This window comes from Nicotiana sylvestris, chromosome 1 (genome assembly GCF_000393655.2).
Source record: "Nicotiana sylvestris chromosome 1, ASM39365v2, whole genome shotgun sequence".
Classification (NCBI taxonomy): domain Eukaryota; kingdom Viridiplantae; phylum Streptophyta; class Magnoliopsida; order Solanales; family Solanaceae; genus Nicotiana; species Nicotiana sylvestris.
The window spans coordinates 101,715,598-101,729,057 of NC_091057.1; positions in this window are offsets into that span (position 1 = coordinate 101,715,598).

Consider the following 13,460-nt stretch of genomic DNA (forward strand, 5'->3'; position numbering starts at 1 on the left):
GATAACCTTTAAGAAAAACTTCACATTCTTGAATTCTTCTCGTGTGTCCTTGATTCAGCTTGAAAAGTAACTCTTTGAATTCTTTCCACGCGTTAGTATATGCGCATGTGCGCTCGGTATCGGATATGCATCGATGGATTATGATTGGGAGAGATGTGATCTCTCTGCATTGATGTTGGGCTAGTCTAGAGGACTCAAGGACAAATTTTTGCCTATAGCTTGAGCCTTGAGCTGTTGATTTCGTAAGTGCGTGTTTCTGGATCCATATGTCTATTGTGTCCCTATTAAGGGAGGTGATGACTAGATAGTTGTGATGAGTGTGATGTGACTGCGAGATGTATTCATGTGATTTGGAAGCAACGAGAAGGGTCTGCTAGATGATAGAAGGACTATTAGGTGCTCGATTTTCATCTTGATTTGAGGTATAGCCCCGAGTTATGTGTGTGTGAAGAATCTTTCCATGTTTCCTAGTTAGGAGTGGAGTAAATTTCATATTGCGGTATGAGTTCAGACTCAGGAAGTTTAAGTGATTGCGTAATGTTTATGACGGTGGAAGGTATACAGAAATGTTAGTTTGAGGCAAAGCAGGTGGGGTTATCTCTTGCGGATTATTTTGAAGTTTGCGTAATCCCTTGTGTCATTTATTGGAAGATCTCTGTTACTAGGGAAGTATATGCTTTACAACTTGAATTTGAGTTGCTCAAGAGAGAAGGCTTGACTACTATGAGAGTGAATGCAAGATTTGTAGAAGATATAAAGTACCAGATGGTCTGTGTTCCACGAGCTTATGAAGGGTTGAGTTTAATCTCACTAGGGTATTATGGAAACAATAAAGCATATGTGTTATGAGTTATTGTTTATGTTTTGATCTATGGCTTTGAGCCAAGTGGGGGGTCCACTATTAATTGGTCGATTGCACGGTTATGTGCTATGTTGGTTCCAGTTTAAGGCGTGCGGGTGAATCAGTCATCGGCTTCAGCGCAAGTTACTTCACCACCACCCGCCCAATCAGCTAGGGGTCACCCTAGAGAGGGGAGGCCGATCAGGTGGTGGTCAGACCCGTTTTATGCACTTTCGAGAAGACCCAATGCTATTGCTTCAAATACTGTTATTACAGGTATTGTTTCAGTCTGCCACAGATATGCCTCTGTATTATTTGATCTCGGTTCCACCTTTTCTTATGTTTCATCATACTTTGCTCATTATTTGGGTACGCCCCGTGAGTTTGTTGCTTCACCTGTTCATGTATCTACCCTGGTGGGTGATACTGTTGTTGTAGACCGTGTGTACCAGTCATGTGTGGTGACTATTAGGGGTCTGGAGACCCGTGTGGATCTTTTGTTATTGTGTATGATGGATTTCGATGTCATTTTGGGCATGGATTGGCTATCTCCGTGTCGTACTATTCTGGATTGTCACACTAAGACAGTCACATTGGCTATACCGAGTGTGCCACGGATCGAGTGGCAAGGTGTGACTATTATGTTCCCAGTAGAGTGATCTCATTCTTGAAAGCCCAACATATGATTGGGAAGGGTTGTCTTTCGTTTCTAGCCTTTGTGAGGTATGTCAGTGCTGAGACTCACAATATTGATTTTATTCCAATTGTGAGGGATTTTATCGATGTGTATCCTGCAGACCTGTCGGGCATGCCACCGGACATGGATATTGAACTTGGTATTGACCTGGTGCCAGGCACTCAACACATTTCTTTTCCGTAGTATCGTATGACACCAGCGGAGTTGAAGGAATTAAAGGAGCAGCTTCAGAAACTCCTTGATAAAGGGTTCATTAGGCCTAGTGTGTCACCTTGGGGTGTGTCGGTTCTATTTGTGAAGAAGAAGGATGGCACTATGAGAATGTGTATTGATTACAGGCAATTGAACAAAGTAACAATTAAGAACAAGTATCTTTTGCCTCGCATTGATGACTTATTCGACCAACTTCAGGGAGCGAGATTGTTCTCCAAGATTGATCTCTGTTCAGGTTATCACCAGTTGAAGATCAGGGATTCAAATATTTTTAAGATAGCTTTCAGGGCCCAATATGGTCATTATGAGTTCTTGGTGATGTCTTTTGGGCTGACCAATGCCCCAACAACATTCATGCATTTGATGAATAGCGTGTTCCGGCCTTATCTTGACTAGTTTGTCATAGTCTTCATTGATGATATTCTGGTGTATTCACGTAGTCAGGAGGAGCACGCGGAGCATTTGAGAGTTGTGTTGCAGAGATTGAGAGAGGAGAAGCTTTATGCAAAATTGTCCAAGTGTGAGTTTTGGCTCAGTTCAGTGGCTTTCTTAGGGCATATGGTGTCCAGCGAGGGTATTCAGGTTGATCCGAAGAAGATAGAGGCGGTTCAGAGTTGGCCCAGACCATCCTCAGCCACAGAGATTCGCAGCTTTCTTGGTTTGGCAGGTTATTATTGCCGTTTTGTTCAGGGATTCTCATCTATCGCATCGCCCTTGACCAGGTTGACTTAGAAGGGTGATTCATTTGTATGGTCGGAGGAGTGTGAGGAGAGCTTTCAGAAGCTCAAGACAGCTTTGACCACAACTCCAGTATTAGTTTTGCCATCAGCTTTAGGTTTATATACCGTGTATTGTGATGCTTCGGGAGTTGGCATTGGTTGTGTGTTGATGTAGGAGGGTAGAGTTATTGCTTATGCTTCTCGTCAGTTGAAGCCCCATGAGAAGAACTACCTCGTTCATGATTTGGAGTTGGCTGCCATAGTTCACATATTGAAGATTTGGAAGCATTACTTGTATGGTGTGTCTTGTGAGGTGTTTACTGATCGTCGTAGCCTCCATAACTTGTTCAAATAGAAGGATCTTAATTTTAGGCGGAGATGGTTGGAGTTGCTTAAGGATTATGATATCACTTTATTGTACCATCTGGGAAAGGCCAATGTGGTGGACGATGCTTTGAGCCGAAAGGTAGTGAGTATGGGGAGTTTGGCATATATTCCAGTTGGGGAGAGACCTCTTATAGTTGATGTTCAGGCCTTGGCCAATCGGTTCGTGAGGTTAGATATTTCGGAGCCCAGTCAGGTATTGGCTTGTGTGGTTTATCCGTCTTCTTTATATGATCGCATCAGAGAGTGCCAGTATGATGATCCGCATTTTCTTGTCCTTAAGGATAGAGTTCAGCACGATGATACCAGAGATGTGACTATAGGTGATGATGGGGTATTGAGTATGCAGGGCCAGATTTGTGTGCCTAATGTGGATGGGCTTTGGGAGTTGATTATGGAGGAGGCCCATAGCTCGCAGTATTCCATTCATCTGGGTGCCGTGAAGATGTATTAGGATCTGAGACAACATTATTGGTGGAGAAGAATGAAGAAAGACATTGTGGGATTTGTAGCTCGGTGTCTCAATTGTCAGCAGGTGAAATATGAGCATCAGAGACCGGGCGACTTGCTTCAACGGATAGATATTCCAGAGTGGAAGTGGGAGAGGATCACTATGGACTTTGTAGTTGGACTTCCACGGACTTTGAGGAAGTTCGATGTTATTTGACTGATTGTGGATTGGCTGACCAAGTACATGCACTTCATTCCTATGCGTACCACTTATTCTTCAGAGTGGTTGGTAGAGATCTATATCCGAGATATTGTTCAGTTGCATGGTGTCCTAGTTTCCATCATTTCAGATAGGGGCACTCACTTTACTTCGCAGTTTTGGAGGTATGTGCAGCGAGAGTTGGGTACTCAGGTTGAGTTGAGCATAATTTTTCACCCTCAGACGGACGGACAGTCCGAGCGCACTATTCAGATATTGGAGGACATGTTGCGTGTTTATGTCATTGATTTCGGAGGGTCATGAGATCAGTTTCTACCGCTTGCAGAGTTTGCTTATAACAACGGTTTCCGATCGAGTATTCAGATGGCTCCATATGAGGCTTTGTATGGGAGGCGGTGTAGATCTCCAGTTGGTTGGTTCAATCCTGGTGAGGCTAGGCTATTGGGGACAGACTTGATGCAGGATGCCTTAGAAAAGGTGAAGGTGATTCAGGAGAGGCTTCGTACAGTGCAGTCGAAACAGAAGAGCTATGCTGATAGGAAGGTTTGGGATGTGTCCTACATGGTTGGCGAGAAGGTTCTATTAAAGGTTTCACCCATGAAGGGTGTTATGAGATTTGGGAAGAAAGGGAAATTGAGTCCGCGGTTCATTGGGCCTTTTGAGGTGCTTCGGAAGATTGGGGAGGTGGCTTATGAGCTTGCTTTGCCATCCAGCTTATCGAGTGTGCATCCGGTATTTCATGTTTCTATGCTCCGGAAGTATATTGGGAATCAGTCTCATGTTTTGGATTTCAGCACAGTTCAGTTGGATGATGATTTGACTTATGAAGTGGAGCCAGTAGCTATTTTGGGTCGTCAGGTTAGAAAGTTGAGGTCAAAGGATTAGCTTTAGTGAAAGTGCAGTGGAGAGGTCGGCCCGTGGAGGAGGCTACCTGGGAGACCGAGCGCGATATGCAGAGTAGGTATCCTCACCTGTTTGAGGCTTCATGTATATTTCTTGATTCGGTCGAGGACAAACGTTTGTTTAAGTTGGGGAGGATATGACGACCTGGCCAGTCGTCTCATGAGTTACCGCTCCGTTTCCCCCATTTCTTCTTCTTTATGCTTTTTTTATCCGTGTTATGTGGTATCGGGTTGGTCGAATCGAATCCAGAATGATTTTGGTAAGGTTTGAGACACCTAGTCTCTTTTGAGGAAGCTTAAGTTGGAAAAGTCCCAGATGTTGACTTATGTGTTAGAGGGCTCTAATGTGAGTTCTGATGGTTCGGATAGCTTCGGGAGGTGATTTGGGACTTAGGAGCGTGATCGGAATGAGTTTTGGAGGTTCGGAGTAGATTTAGGCTTGAATTGGCGAAGTTGATATTTTGGCAATTTTTCAGTGGGTAGGCGAGATTTTGATATAGGGGTCGGAATGGAATTCCAAGAGTTGCAGTAGTTTCGTCATGTCATTTGGGATGTGTGTGCAATATTTCAGGTTATTCGGACGTGGTTTGATTGGGTTTTTGATCAAAAGCGGAATTCGGAAGATTTTGGAAAATTAGGCTTGAATCCGATGTGTTTTGGTTGATTTGATATTGTTTGAGGTGTTTTGAAGATTGGTACAAGTTTGAATAAGGTTTTGGAATATGTTGATGCTTTTGGTTGAGGTCCTGAGGTCCTCGGGGTGATTTCGGATGGTTGACGGAGAAGTTTGGACTTTGTTGCAGCTGCTGAATTTGCTGCTTCTGGTATTTTCGCACCTGCGGATAGGGGACCGCAGGTGCGGCGCCGCATAAGGGGAGGAATTGTTCCCAAAAGCGAAAATGGCTTGAGGTGCAGGAACCGCAGAAGCGGCTAAGAGGTCTGCATCTGTGATGCCGCAGATGCAGGTAGGGGACCGCAGAAGCGGCTAAGAGGACTGCATCTGCGATGCTGCAGATGCGGACTAAGGGGAATAAGTGATTTCCACAGAAGAGGAGGAAGAACCACAAATGCGGTACTGCAGAAGCGGAAATATAGCCGCAGATGCAAAAATGGCTAGGCAGAAAGTATAAATTGTGGCCTTCCCGAATTTGAGCTAATTTCACCATTTTTATCTCGGCTTTGGAGCTTTGGACGATTTGAAAGATTGATTTCAAGGGAACTTCATTGAGGTAAGTAATTTGGACCTAAAACTCATTCCTATGCTATTATTTCACGGATTAGAGCTAGAAATCATGGAAATTAAGGGTGAAAATTGGGGAAACTAGGGCTTGGAAATGTAGACCTTTGATTGAGGATTTGAAGGACCATTTGATGTCGGATTTCAGAACTTTTGATATGTATGAACTCGTGGGGAGATAATGAATCTATTAATGTAAAAATTACTGAATTCCGAGACATGGGCTCGGGGGTCGGGTTTTAGTAATTTCGGGATTTGTGTCGTATTTTGATTATTTTCGCTTGGGCTTCGTTCCCCTAGCATATTTTGACTTCCTCGTTCTGATTTTGGATAGATTCAACGCGAGTGGAGGCCGATTCGAGGGGCAAAGGCGTCGCGAACTAGAGCTTTGGCAGGTTCAAGGTGAGTAATGATTGTAAATGATGTTATGAGGGTTTAAAACCCCGGATTGCACATCATAGTGCTATATTGAGGTGAGGCACACACTTGATGACGAGCGTGGGGTCGTGCACTATTGGGGATTGTGATTTGGTCCGTCCCGATCGATGGTTTTACTGCGTATTTTACTGAAATCTATTTGCTATCATCATTATTTGCGTTGAATACCATATTTGGGCTTCGTGCCAACTATTTGAACCCTTCGGGGATTTTTACTGGTATTTCCTCACTGTTTTGACTTTATACTTGAACTCAGTCATGTTATATTTTACTGTTTTTCGTACTCAGCCATGTTTACTCTGTTTTAACACTTACATGATCTTTTAAATGATATTTTGGGCTGAAAAACATGTTTTACTACTACCTGGGTGGCTTGTGAGGTTTTTTGACTGAGTAAAGCCAAGGGCCTATGTTGTGAGGAAACATTTGGTACTGATTATGAGGCTGAGGACATGAGATATGTACACCACGAGGTGGCCTGATTGATATGAGGCCAAGGGCCTAGTGATGATGCCACGAGGTGGCTTGATATTGTACTTGGGCCGTAAGGGGCTCCTCCAGGAGTCTGTACACCCCCAGTGAGCGCGGATACCCATTGTGATATGAGATTGAGCCCGAGGGGCTGGTACTGTTCTGAGATGTTGCTCGAAGGGAGGATTTGTTGATACTGTGCCCGAGGGACAGGCCTTTATGTGTTTACTTTTCACAATTGACTGTCAATTACATGCTTAATTATTGAAAAAGGCTTTTCATAAAACTACGTTTGAGTTAAAGAATTTTACCTATCTTTCACTAGTTTACTGTTTTAATTGTTTTACTGCTTTATTATAAAATACTTTGTGCCTTACGTGATTTCTTGCTTTCAGTCTTTATTTACAATTTTTACTCACTGAGTTGGAGTAGTCACTTTACTCCCTGCACCCCTGTGTGCAGATTCAGGCGTTGCGGATCCTGCTAGTGCGAGTTGAGATCTCCCGGCAGATATCGAAGTCCACGAGGCAGCTGCTTGACGTCCGCAGTCCTGTGTTTCTCCTCCTTTATCATTTCTATCTTCTTTCAGACATTTGTACTAGCTTATAGACTTAGCAGACTTGTATTATGACTTATAGATGCTCATGACTAGTGACACCCCGATATCGGCTGTGTTGGGTTGTTCTTCCGCATATTTATAATATCATCCACTACTTTGATATATTTATTCATGCTTAGACTGTTTCTTATTGTTTAACTGTTTAAAAATGGAATTGGGTTTAACTGGCTGGCCTTGTCTTCACGAGAGGCGCAATTATGACTGGTCCGGGTTTAGGGTCGTGACATTATTAAATATTTAATATTTAAAAAAGTAAAAACTAAAAAACTATTAACTATTATCCTATTCCCCAACCTTAGATTACTCATTTACCCTTCCATATTAACTGGAATTTAGATTTTTGACATGTATGTAATATGAAAAAATTATTATTTTTTTACTTAATTAATAACGAACTCGAAAAGTTTTAGGTGACCAATAATAATCTTTTTTCAAAAGAAAATATACTTTAAGTATAGAAAATATTTAAACTGCTCTTCAGTATATAAAAAGATCAATTTTAAATACACAAATAAAAATTGACCACTATCAAATCTTAGGAATTTTAAAGTTTTTATGGATTATAATGATGAAATCAGCAAATTATGTAAATCATAAATTAAAAAAACTCAGGATATAAATGTATTGAAGCAATCCGTGAATCTGAGAAAAATGAAAGAAAAGTATTAAGAAAATATTCATGTAACTTTAGAAAAGAAGAGTTAGAGATATATAGAATTTGTATTTCAATTACGAGATTCTCGTCAAATATCAAGCTTTTTGTACGCTCTAAGCAAACAGAAGTTGTTTAAAAAATATTTGAGGATTTAAAGAAATTCTTTTTTCTAAAAAAAAATCGGAGCGCCGGCCCGCCCTAGCCCGCGGCCCTCTTAGAGCTGGGTTGGACTGACCATTTCAAGGCCCATTCATATGGCGGGCCAGGCCGGCCTAGCTCACCAAATTTAAAAGCCCACGAAGCTTGGCTGGGCTGGGCTGGGCTGGTCCGTTTTGACAGCTCTACCCAATATGTTTATAGTGCCTGCTACATAATTAAAATAAATCGTACTCCTTAATACATGAACTAGGAATATTATTTTATTTGTAATAATTGATGGAAGCGGTGTATTTATTTTCTTATTGAAGTTGCTTTGGCCTGTTTTGCTTATAGTTATGTGTCAATCATCAATAAGTGGCAATTTGATTGTGAATATGATTAAATTACGTACACTATATTTGTTTGAATTGAAGGGGTGTATTTTCCTATCTAGAATGTCGTATTACTTTGTTACGATTTTTTATTTATTTACTAGAATAGTTAAAAGAATTGATGGTGCTGATATTTTGAATTGATGATCATTTGGCTCATTTACGAGGGAGAAATTTAAAAATAATCAAATTTATAAGTGATCATCCAAAAACAGCTATAGCTTTAAAAGTAATCGAAAATTACCCACTTTTTATGTAAAGATAAATTTGAACGAAAATACTGTTCAAACTCCGAAAAATACTCCAGCATAAGTATACTGGAACTCCAGCATATTATAATGGAATTCCAACATAAGTACATTGGAACTCCAACATATTATAATGGAGTTTCAGCATAAGTATATTGGAACTCCAGCATAATATACTGGAGTTCCAGTATAATATACCAGTCCAGTATAATATGCTGGAAGTTCATACACAGGTGCTCCTATCTCCAGTATATTATGTTGGAACTTTCCGCGTGTTGGAGTTCTAGCATAATATGCTGGAAGTTCATATACAGGTGCACAAATCTCCAATATATTATGCTGGACTGGTCCCTGTTGCAGCAAAATAGTGGCTATTTTACAATCACTTTACAAATACTGGCTATTTTTGAATGATCAATCCGAAAACTGGCTAGCCCATGCTATTTAGCTTAGTAAATTGAACTAAATTAGAGCCCGTTTGGATTAGTTGATTTGAAGTAGATGATAGGCATTAGGTGCTGAAAAACATTTTTAAGTGCTAAAACTGATTTAATAAATTACCAGTTATGTGTTTGGGAACAAGTGCTGAAATTGATAATAAGTTGCTGCAGTATTTGATAAAAAAATGTTGATAAGTACTTTTTATGTTAAAATAACTTAAATAACCTTAGAACTTTTTATACTTATAAGGACGTAATTTCTACAAAATTTTAGATTTCAAATTGATTCAACTACAAAATATGCTATTTGCCATTTTATTTTAAATACAACTGTGCTTAGATAAAATAATTTTTATGATAATATAATTTTTTTACGATAATCATATAATCATAAGTTATAATGATTAATAAATTGACAAAAGTTTCTACATAAATAGGACACAATATTTGAAGAGAAATTTTCATCACCACAACACTTAGAAAACAATACACCAAAAATATGATATATCCTCATTTATTACATACAGTTCAAAGGTTAATACACAATCACATAGATACAAATTTGCAAAGAAATAGAGAATTTGCTTATCTTAAATAGTCAATGAGAATTGCAGACTTAAAGAGGCGCGGGGGGAGGGGGTTAAGTTGATAAAATACTTGAGGCAGTGAGTATCAAGATAGGAATTTTGTTCTAAAAAGGAATATTTTAAGGATAAAATAGTAAAAATCTTGGTCAAACTTAAAGTTCTTATAAGCTAAAAATTCATAAGCTGGAGGTGACCAGCTTATGTCTTTTGGCTTATTTTTGACTTTTAAGCAATTCGTGTCACGACCCATTTCCATAATAGGTCATGATGGCACCCAACACCATTGTCGGGCAAGCCAACGCGGAAAAATACCAAATAAGCTCTCATTTTACTTTTACCAACATACTTGCAATAATTTCTTAAGTTAAGATTTGAACGAGTAATAACCAGTAATGTACCAAAAATAATTATACAATCCCCAAAAGAATAATCTACTATTGTGGGTGCCAAGACCTGGTGTCACAAGTTGTGGGAAACTAGTAGAATATACAAAAGAATCAATCTATCCTACTGTCCAAAATAGAATAGACATCAAAAATAAATAAGAGAGACTCCATCTAGCTGCTGAACGGCACTGGAAGGAAAGTAACTCATTGTAGAAGTCTCGAAATCTGCTTAGGAATACGCACCAGGCTGATAGCCAGAGGTAACTACCTCAGATCTTGCATAATTAAGTACAGAAGTGTAGTATGAGTATATAAACAATATGTACCCGGTAAGTATCCCGTCTAATCTCGAAGAAGTAGAGACGAGAGGTCGACTTTATACTTACTAGGGTCAAATAATATGAGAAAGAATTTATACTAAGCATGGATAGTACAATTAATTAGCATTTCATCGCAAGAAATAATGGTTCCATTTTCCTGATAATATCATAGTTAACCATCTGCATTCCAAGGCATAAACGAAGTTCAGTCCACAGAAAAATACTAAGTAAAACTTGCGCAAGTAATGCCGAGGGTTGTACGGCTCGATCCAACATAAAATTAAATTGTGCACTACCGAGGGTCGAACAACACGAACCATATATGCATCTATTACCCCGCTCGCGAATCAAACATGCGACGCGGTCAAATATAAATAACACAACAACAAACAGACAATAGTGTATATCTGGGAAACAATTACACATAGAAATAATCAATTTCTCTTTAAAGGCCAAGAAAGATAATGTTCCTCTTACTAGTCTCATTTACCCCAATCAACATGATTTATACAAATTCGAATTAAACATGAAGTTACAAGAATATCACATAGAGCATGTTTTTGGGTCCTAGACTACCCGGACTTAGCATAATAGTAGCTACGCATGGACTCTCGTCACCTAGTGCGTACGTAGCCCGCACATATAGTAGCAATTTATTCAATTATTACACCTATGGGGACAATTCCCTCTTACAAGATTATAAAGGATACTTACCTCGCTCCAAAGTATACTTCAAATGCCAAGAACGATCCCAAACTCTCAATTTGGAGACGAATGATCCAAAGCTAGTTAAATGAGGTAGGAACTAGTCAATATAAGCTCACAAGATCGTATTCTAGCTATTTAAGCAATTTACCAACCCTTAACACTAGTTTCCTAAAATTCGACCCCGAGCCCACGTGCCCGGATTTCGAAATTTTTCGAAAAAGTTATTCTCTATAATCTAAGGATCAATAATATATGATTTCTAATTCATTTCATAGCAAAATTTCGTGGTCAAATCCAACTTTTGTCAAAACCCTAGGTTTTGCCCTAACCCCATGATTTTACCTTAATCTTAGTGTTTAATCTACCTAATACATAAGTATTAAACTAGGAATAGGTGGGTTAAACTTACCTCAAGGCGCCAGGTGGAAGTTTTCTCTCCAAAGCTCCAAAATCGCCCAAAGGAGGAGTGAAAAGGGGCAAAAATGACTTAGGACTTGTATTAAATGAAGCTCACTGCTTCAGCAATTTCTACTTCTGCGGTCCCGCTTCTGAGAGGAAGAGGCCACATTTGTAGAAGGGCCAAGTGGGCTGGGACCGGTTCTGCGATCTTGAAGCCGCTTTTGCGGAGCCGCTTTTGCGGTTTCTGGCCTGGCCTTCCTTGGCCGCATCTGCGAGAGGGCGACTGTTTCTACGGTCTCGCACTATGATGACCCAAAAGGTCATCACTTGTTTTAGAAATGAATTCTGCATTCCGATGCCTTTAAAACATCTTTCAACATCACCTCAATTTGCGTGCGCAGTCCGGGCGCGTAGCCGGAAAGCCATTATGTGAAAAATGATAAATTTTGACTTTAAAATAAATTAATTTGACTTCGGTCAATATTATGGGTAAACGGACCCATACCCATGATTTGAAGGTCCTGGAGGGTCCATAATAAAATATGGGACTTAGGCGTATGCCCGGAATCAAATTCCGAGATTCAAGGCCCGAGAAATGACTTTTTACAGAAAATTGTTTTCTGGAATATTATTGAGTTTTTGGAAATGATACGTGTTTAGAACTTGATGGTATCGGGCCTGTATTTTGGTTTTGGCGCCCAGTACAGGTCTTATATGTGATTTAAGATAAGTCTGTGAAATTTGGTAATAAACAGACTTGAGATGACATGAATCGGATCGTATTTGAGAAAATTGGAAAAATTGAAGTTCTTAAGAAATTTCATGATTTTGATGCTAAATTCATAGTTGATGATGTTATTTTGATGATTTGAATGCACGAGTGAGTCCATATGATGTTTTTAGGTTGGTGTGCATGTTTGGCTTGGAGCCCCGAGGGCTCGGGTGAGTTTTGGATAGGCCACGGATTGGAATTTGGACTTAGGATGTTGCAGATTTTATCTGGTATGCTTCAGGCCTGCAGGCTTCGCAATTGTGAAGCCTGGCTCGCAAATGCGAGCAATGAGTTGCAAATGCGAGAATTGGCCTGGCTGCCTTGGGTCACAAATGCGACGACTTTATCACAAAAGCGATTCTGCAAATGTGAAAGTCCCTTCGCAAATGCGAAGATGCCCTGAACTCCCAGTCATCGCAAATGCGACAAATTTATCGCAAAAGCGACTTCGCAAATGTGAAAGTCCCTTCACAAATGCGAGATTAGCAGAGCCTGGGTTCGCAATTGCGAACCCTAATCGCAATTGCGATACCTGCAACCTGTAAGTTCATAACTTAGACACATTTTTAACCATTTTCACATCTTCTCAAAACATAAACTCTCTAAGGCAATTTTTCAAAGGCAACTCCTCTTCCAAATCTATTGTAAGTGATTTCTAACTAATTTTTTCAATCTTTAACATCTTTTCACTTGATTTCAACTCAAAATCAATGATTTTCATGGGGGAAATTGGGTGTTTTGGGTAGAACCTAGGTTTTTCAAAAATTGGCAATTTGGACCTCGATTTGAGGTCCGATTTCTAAACATATTATATATTTGGGTTCGTGGGGGATTTGGGTAATCTGGCTTTGGTTTGAACCTCGGGTTTTGACCATGTGGGCCCGGGGGCAATTTTAGATTTTTGGGTAAAACTTAGAAAACTTATTTTCATGCATTAGGATTGATTCATTTAGCATTTATTGATGTAATTAAGTAACTTGTGGCTAGATACATGCGAATTGGTGGTGGAATCACAAGGTAAAGCTATAGTAGAGGCTTGAATTGTGTTCGTGGCATCGAGGTAAGTGTTTGGTCTAACCTTAGCTTTAGGGATTAGGAGTCGTGTCTTATTTGCTACGTGTTAATTGTGGAGTACGACGTATAGGCATGGTGACAAGTATCTATACGTCGGTGTCAAGCATGCCCGTGAGTCTTGTATTGTAAATGTTATGACTTTGTTGTGGT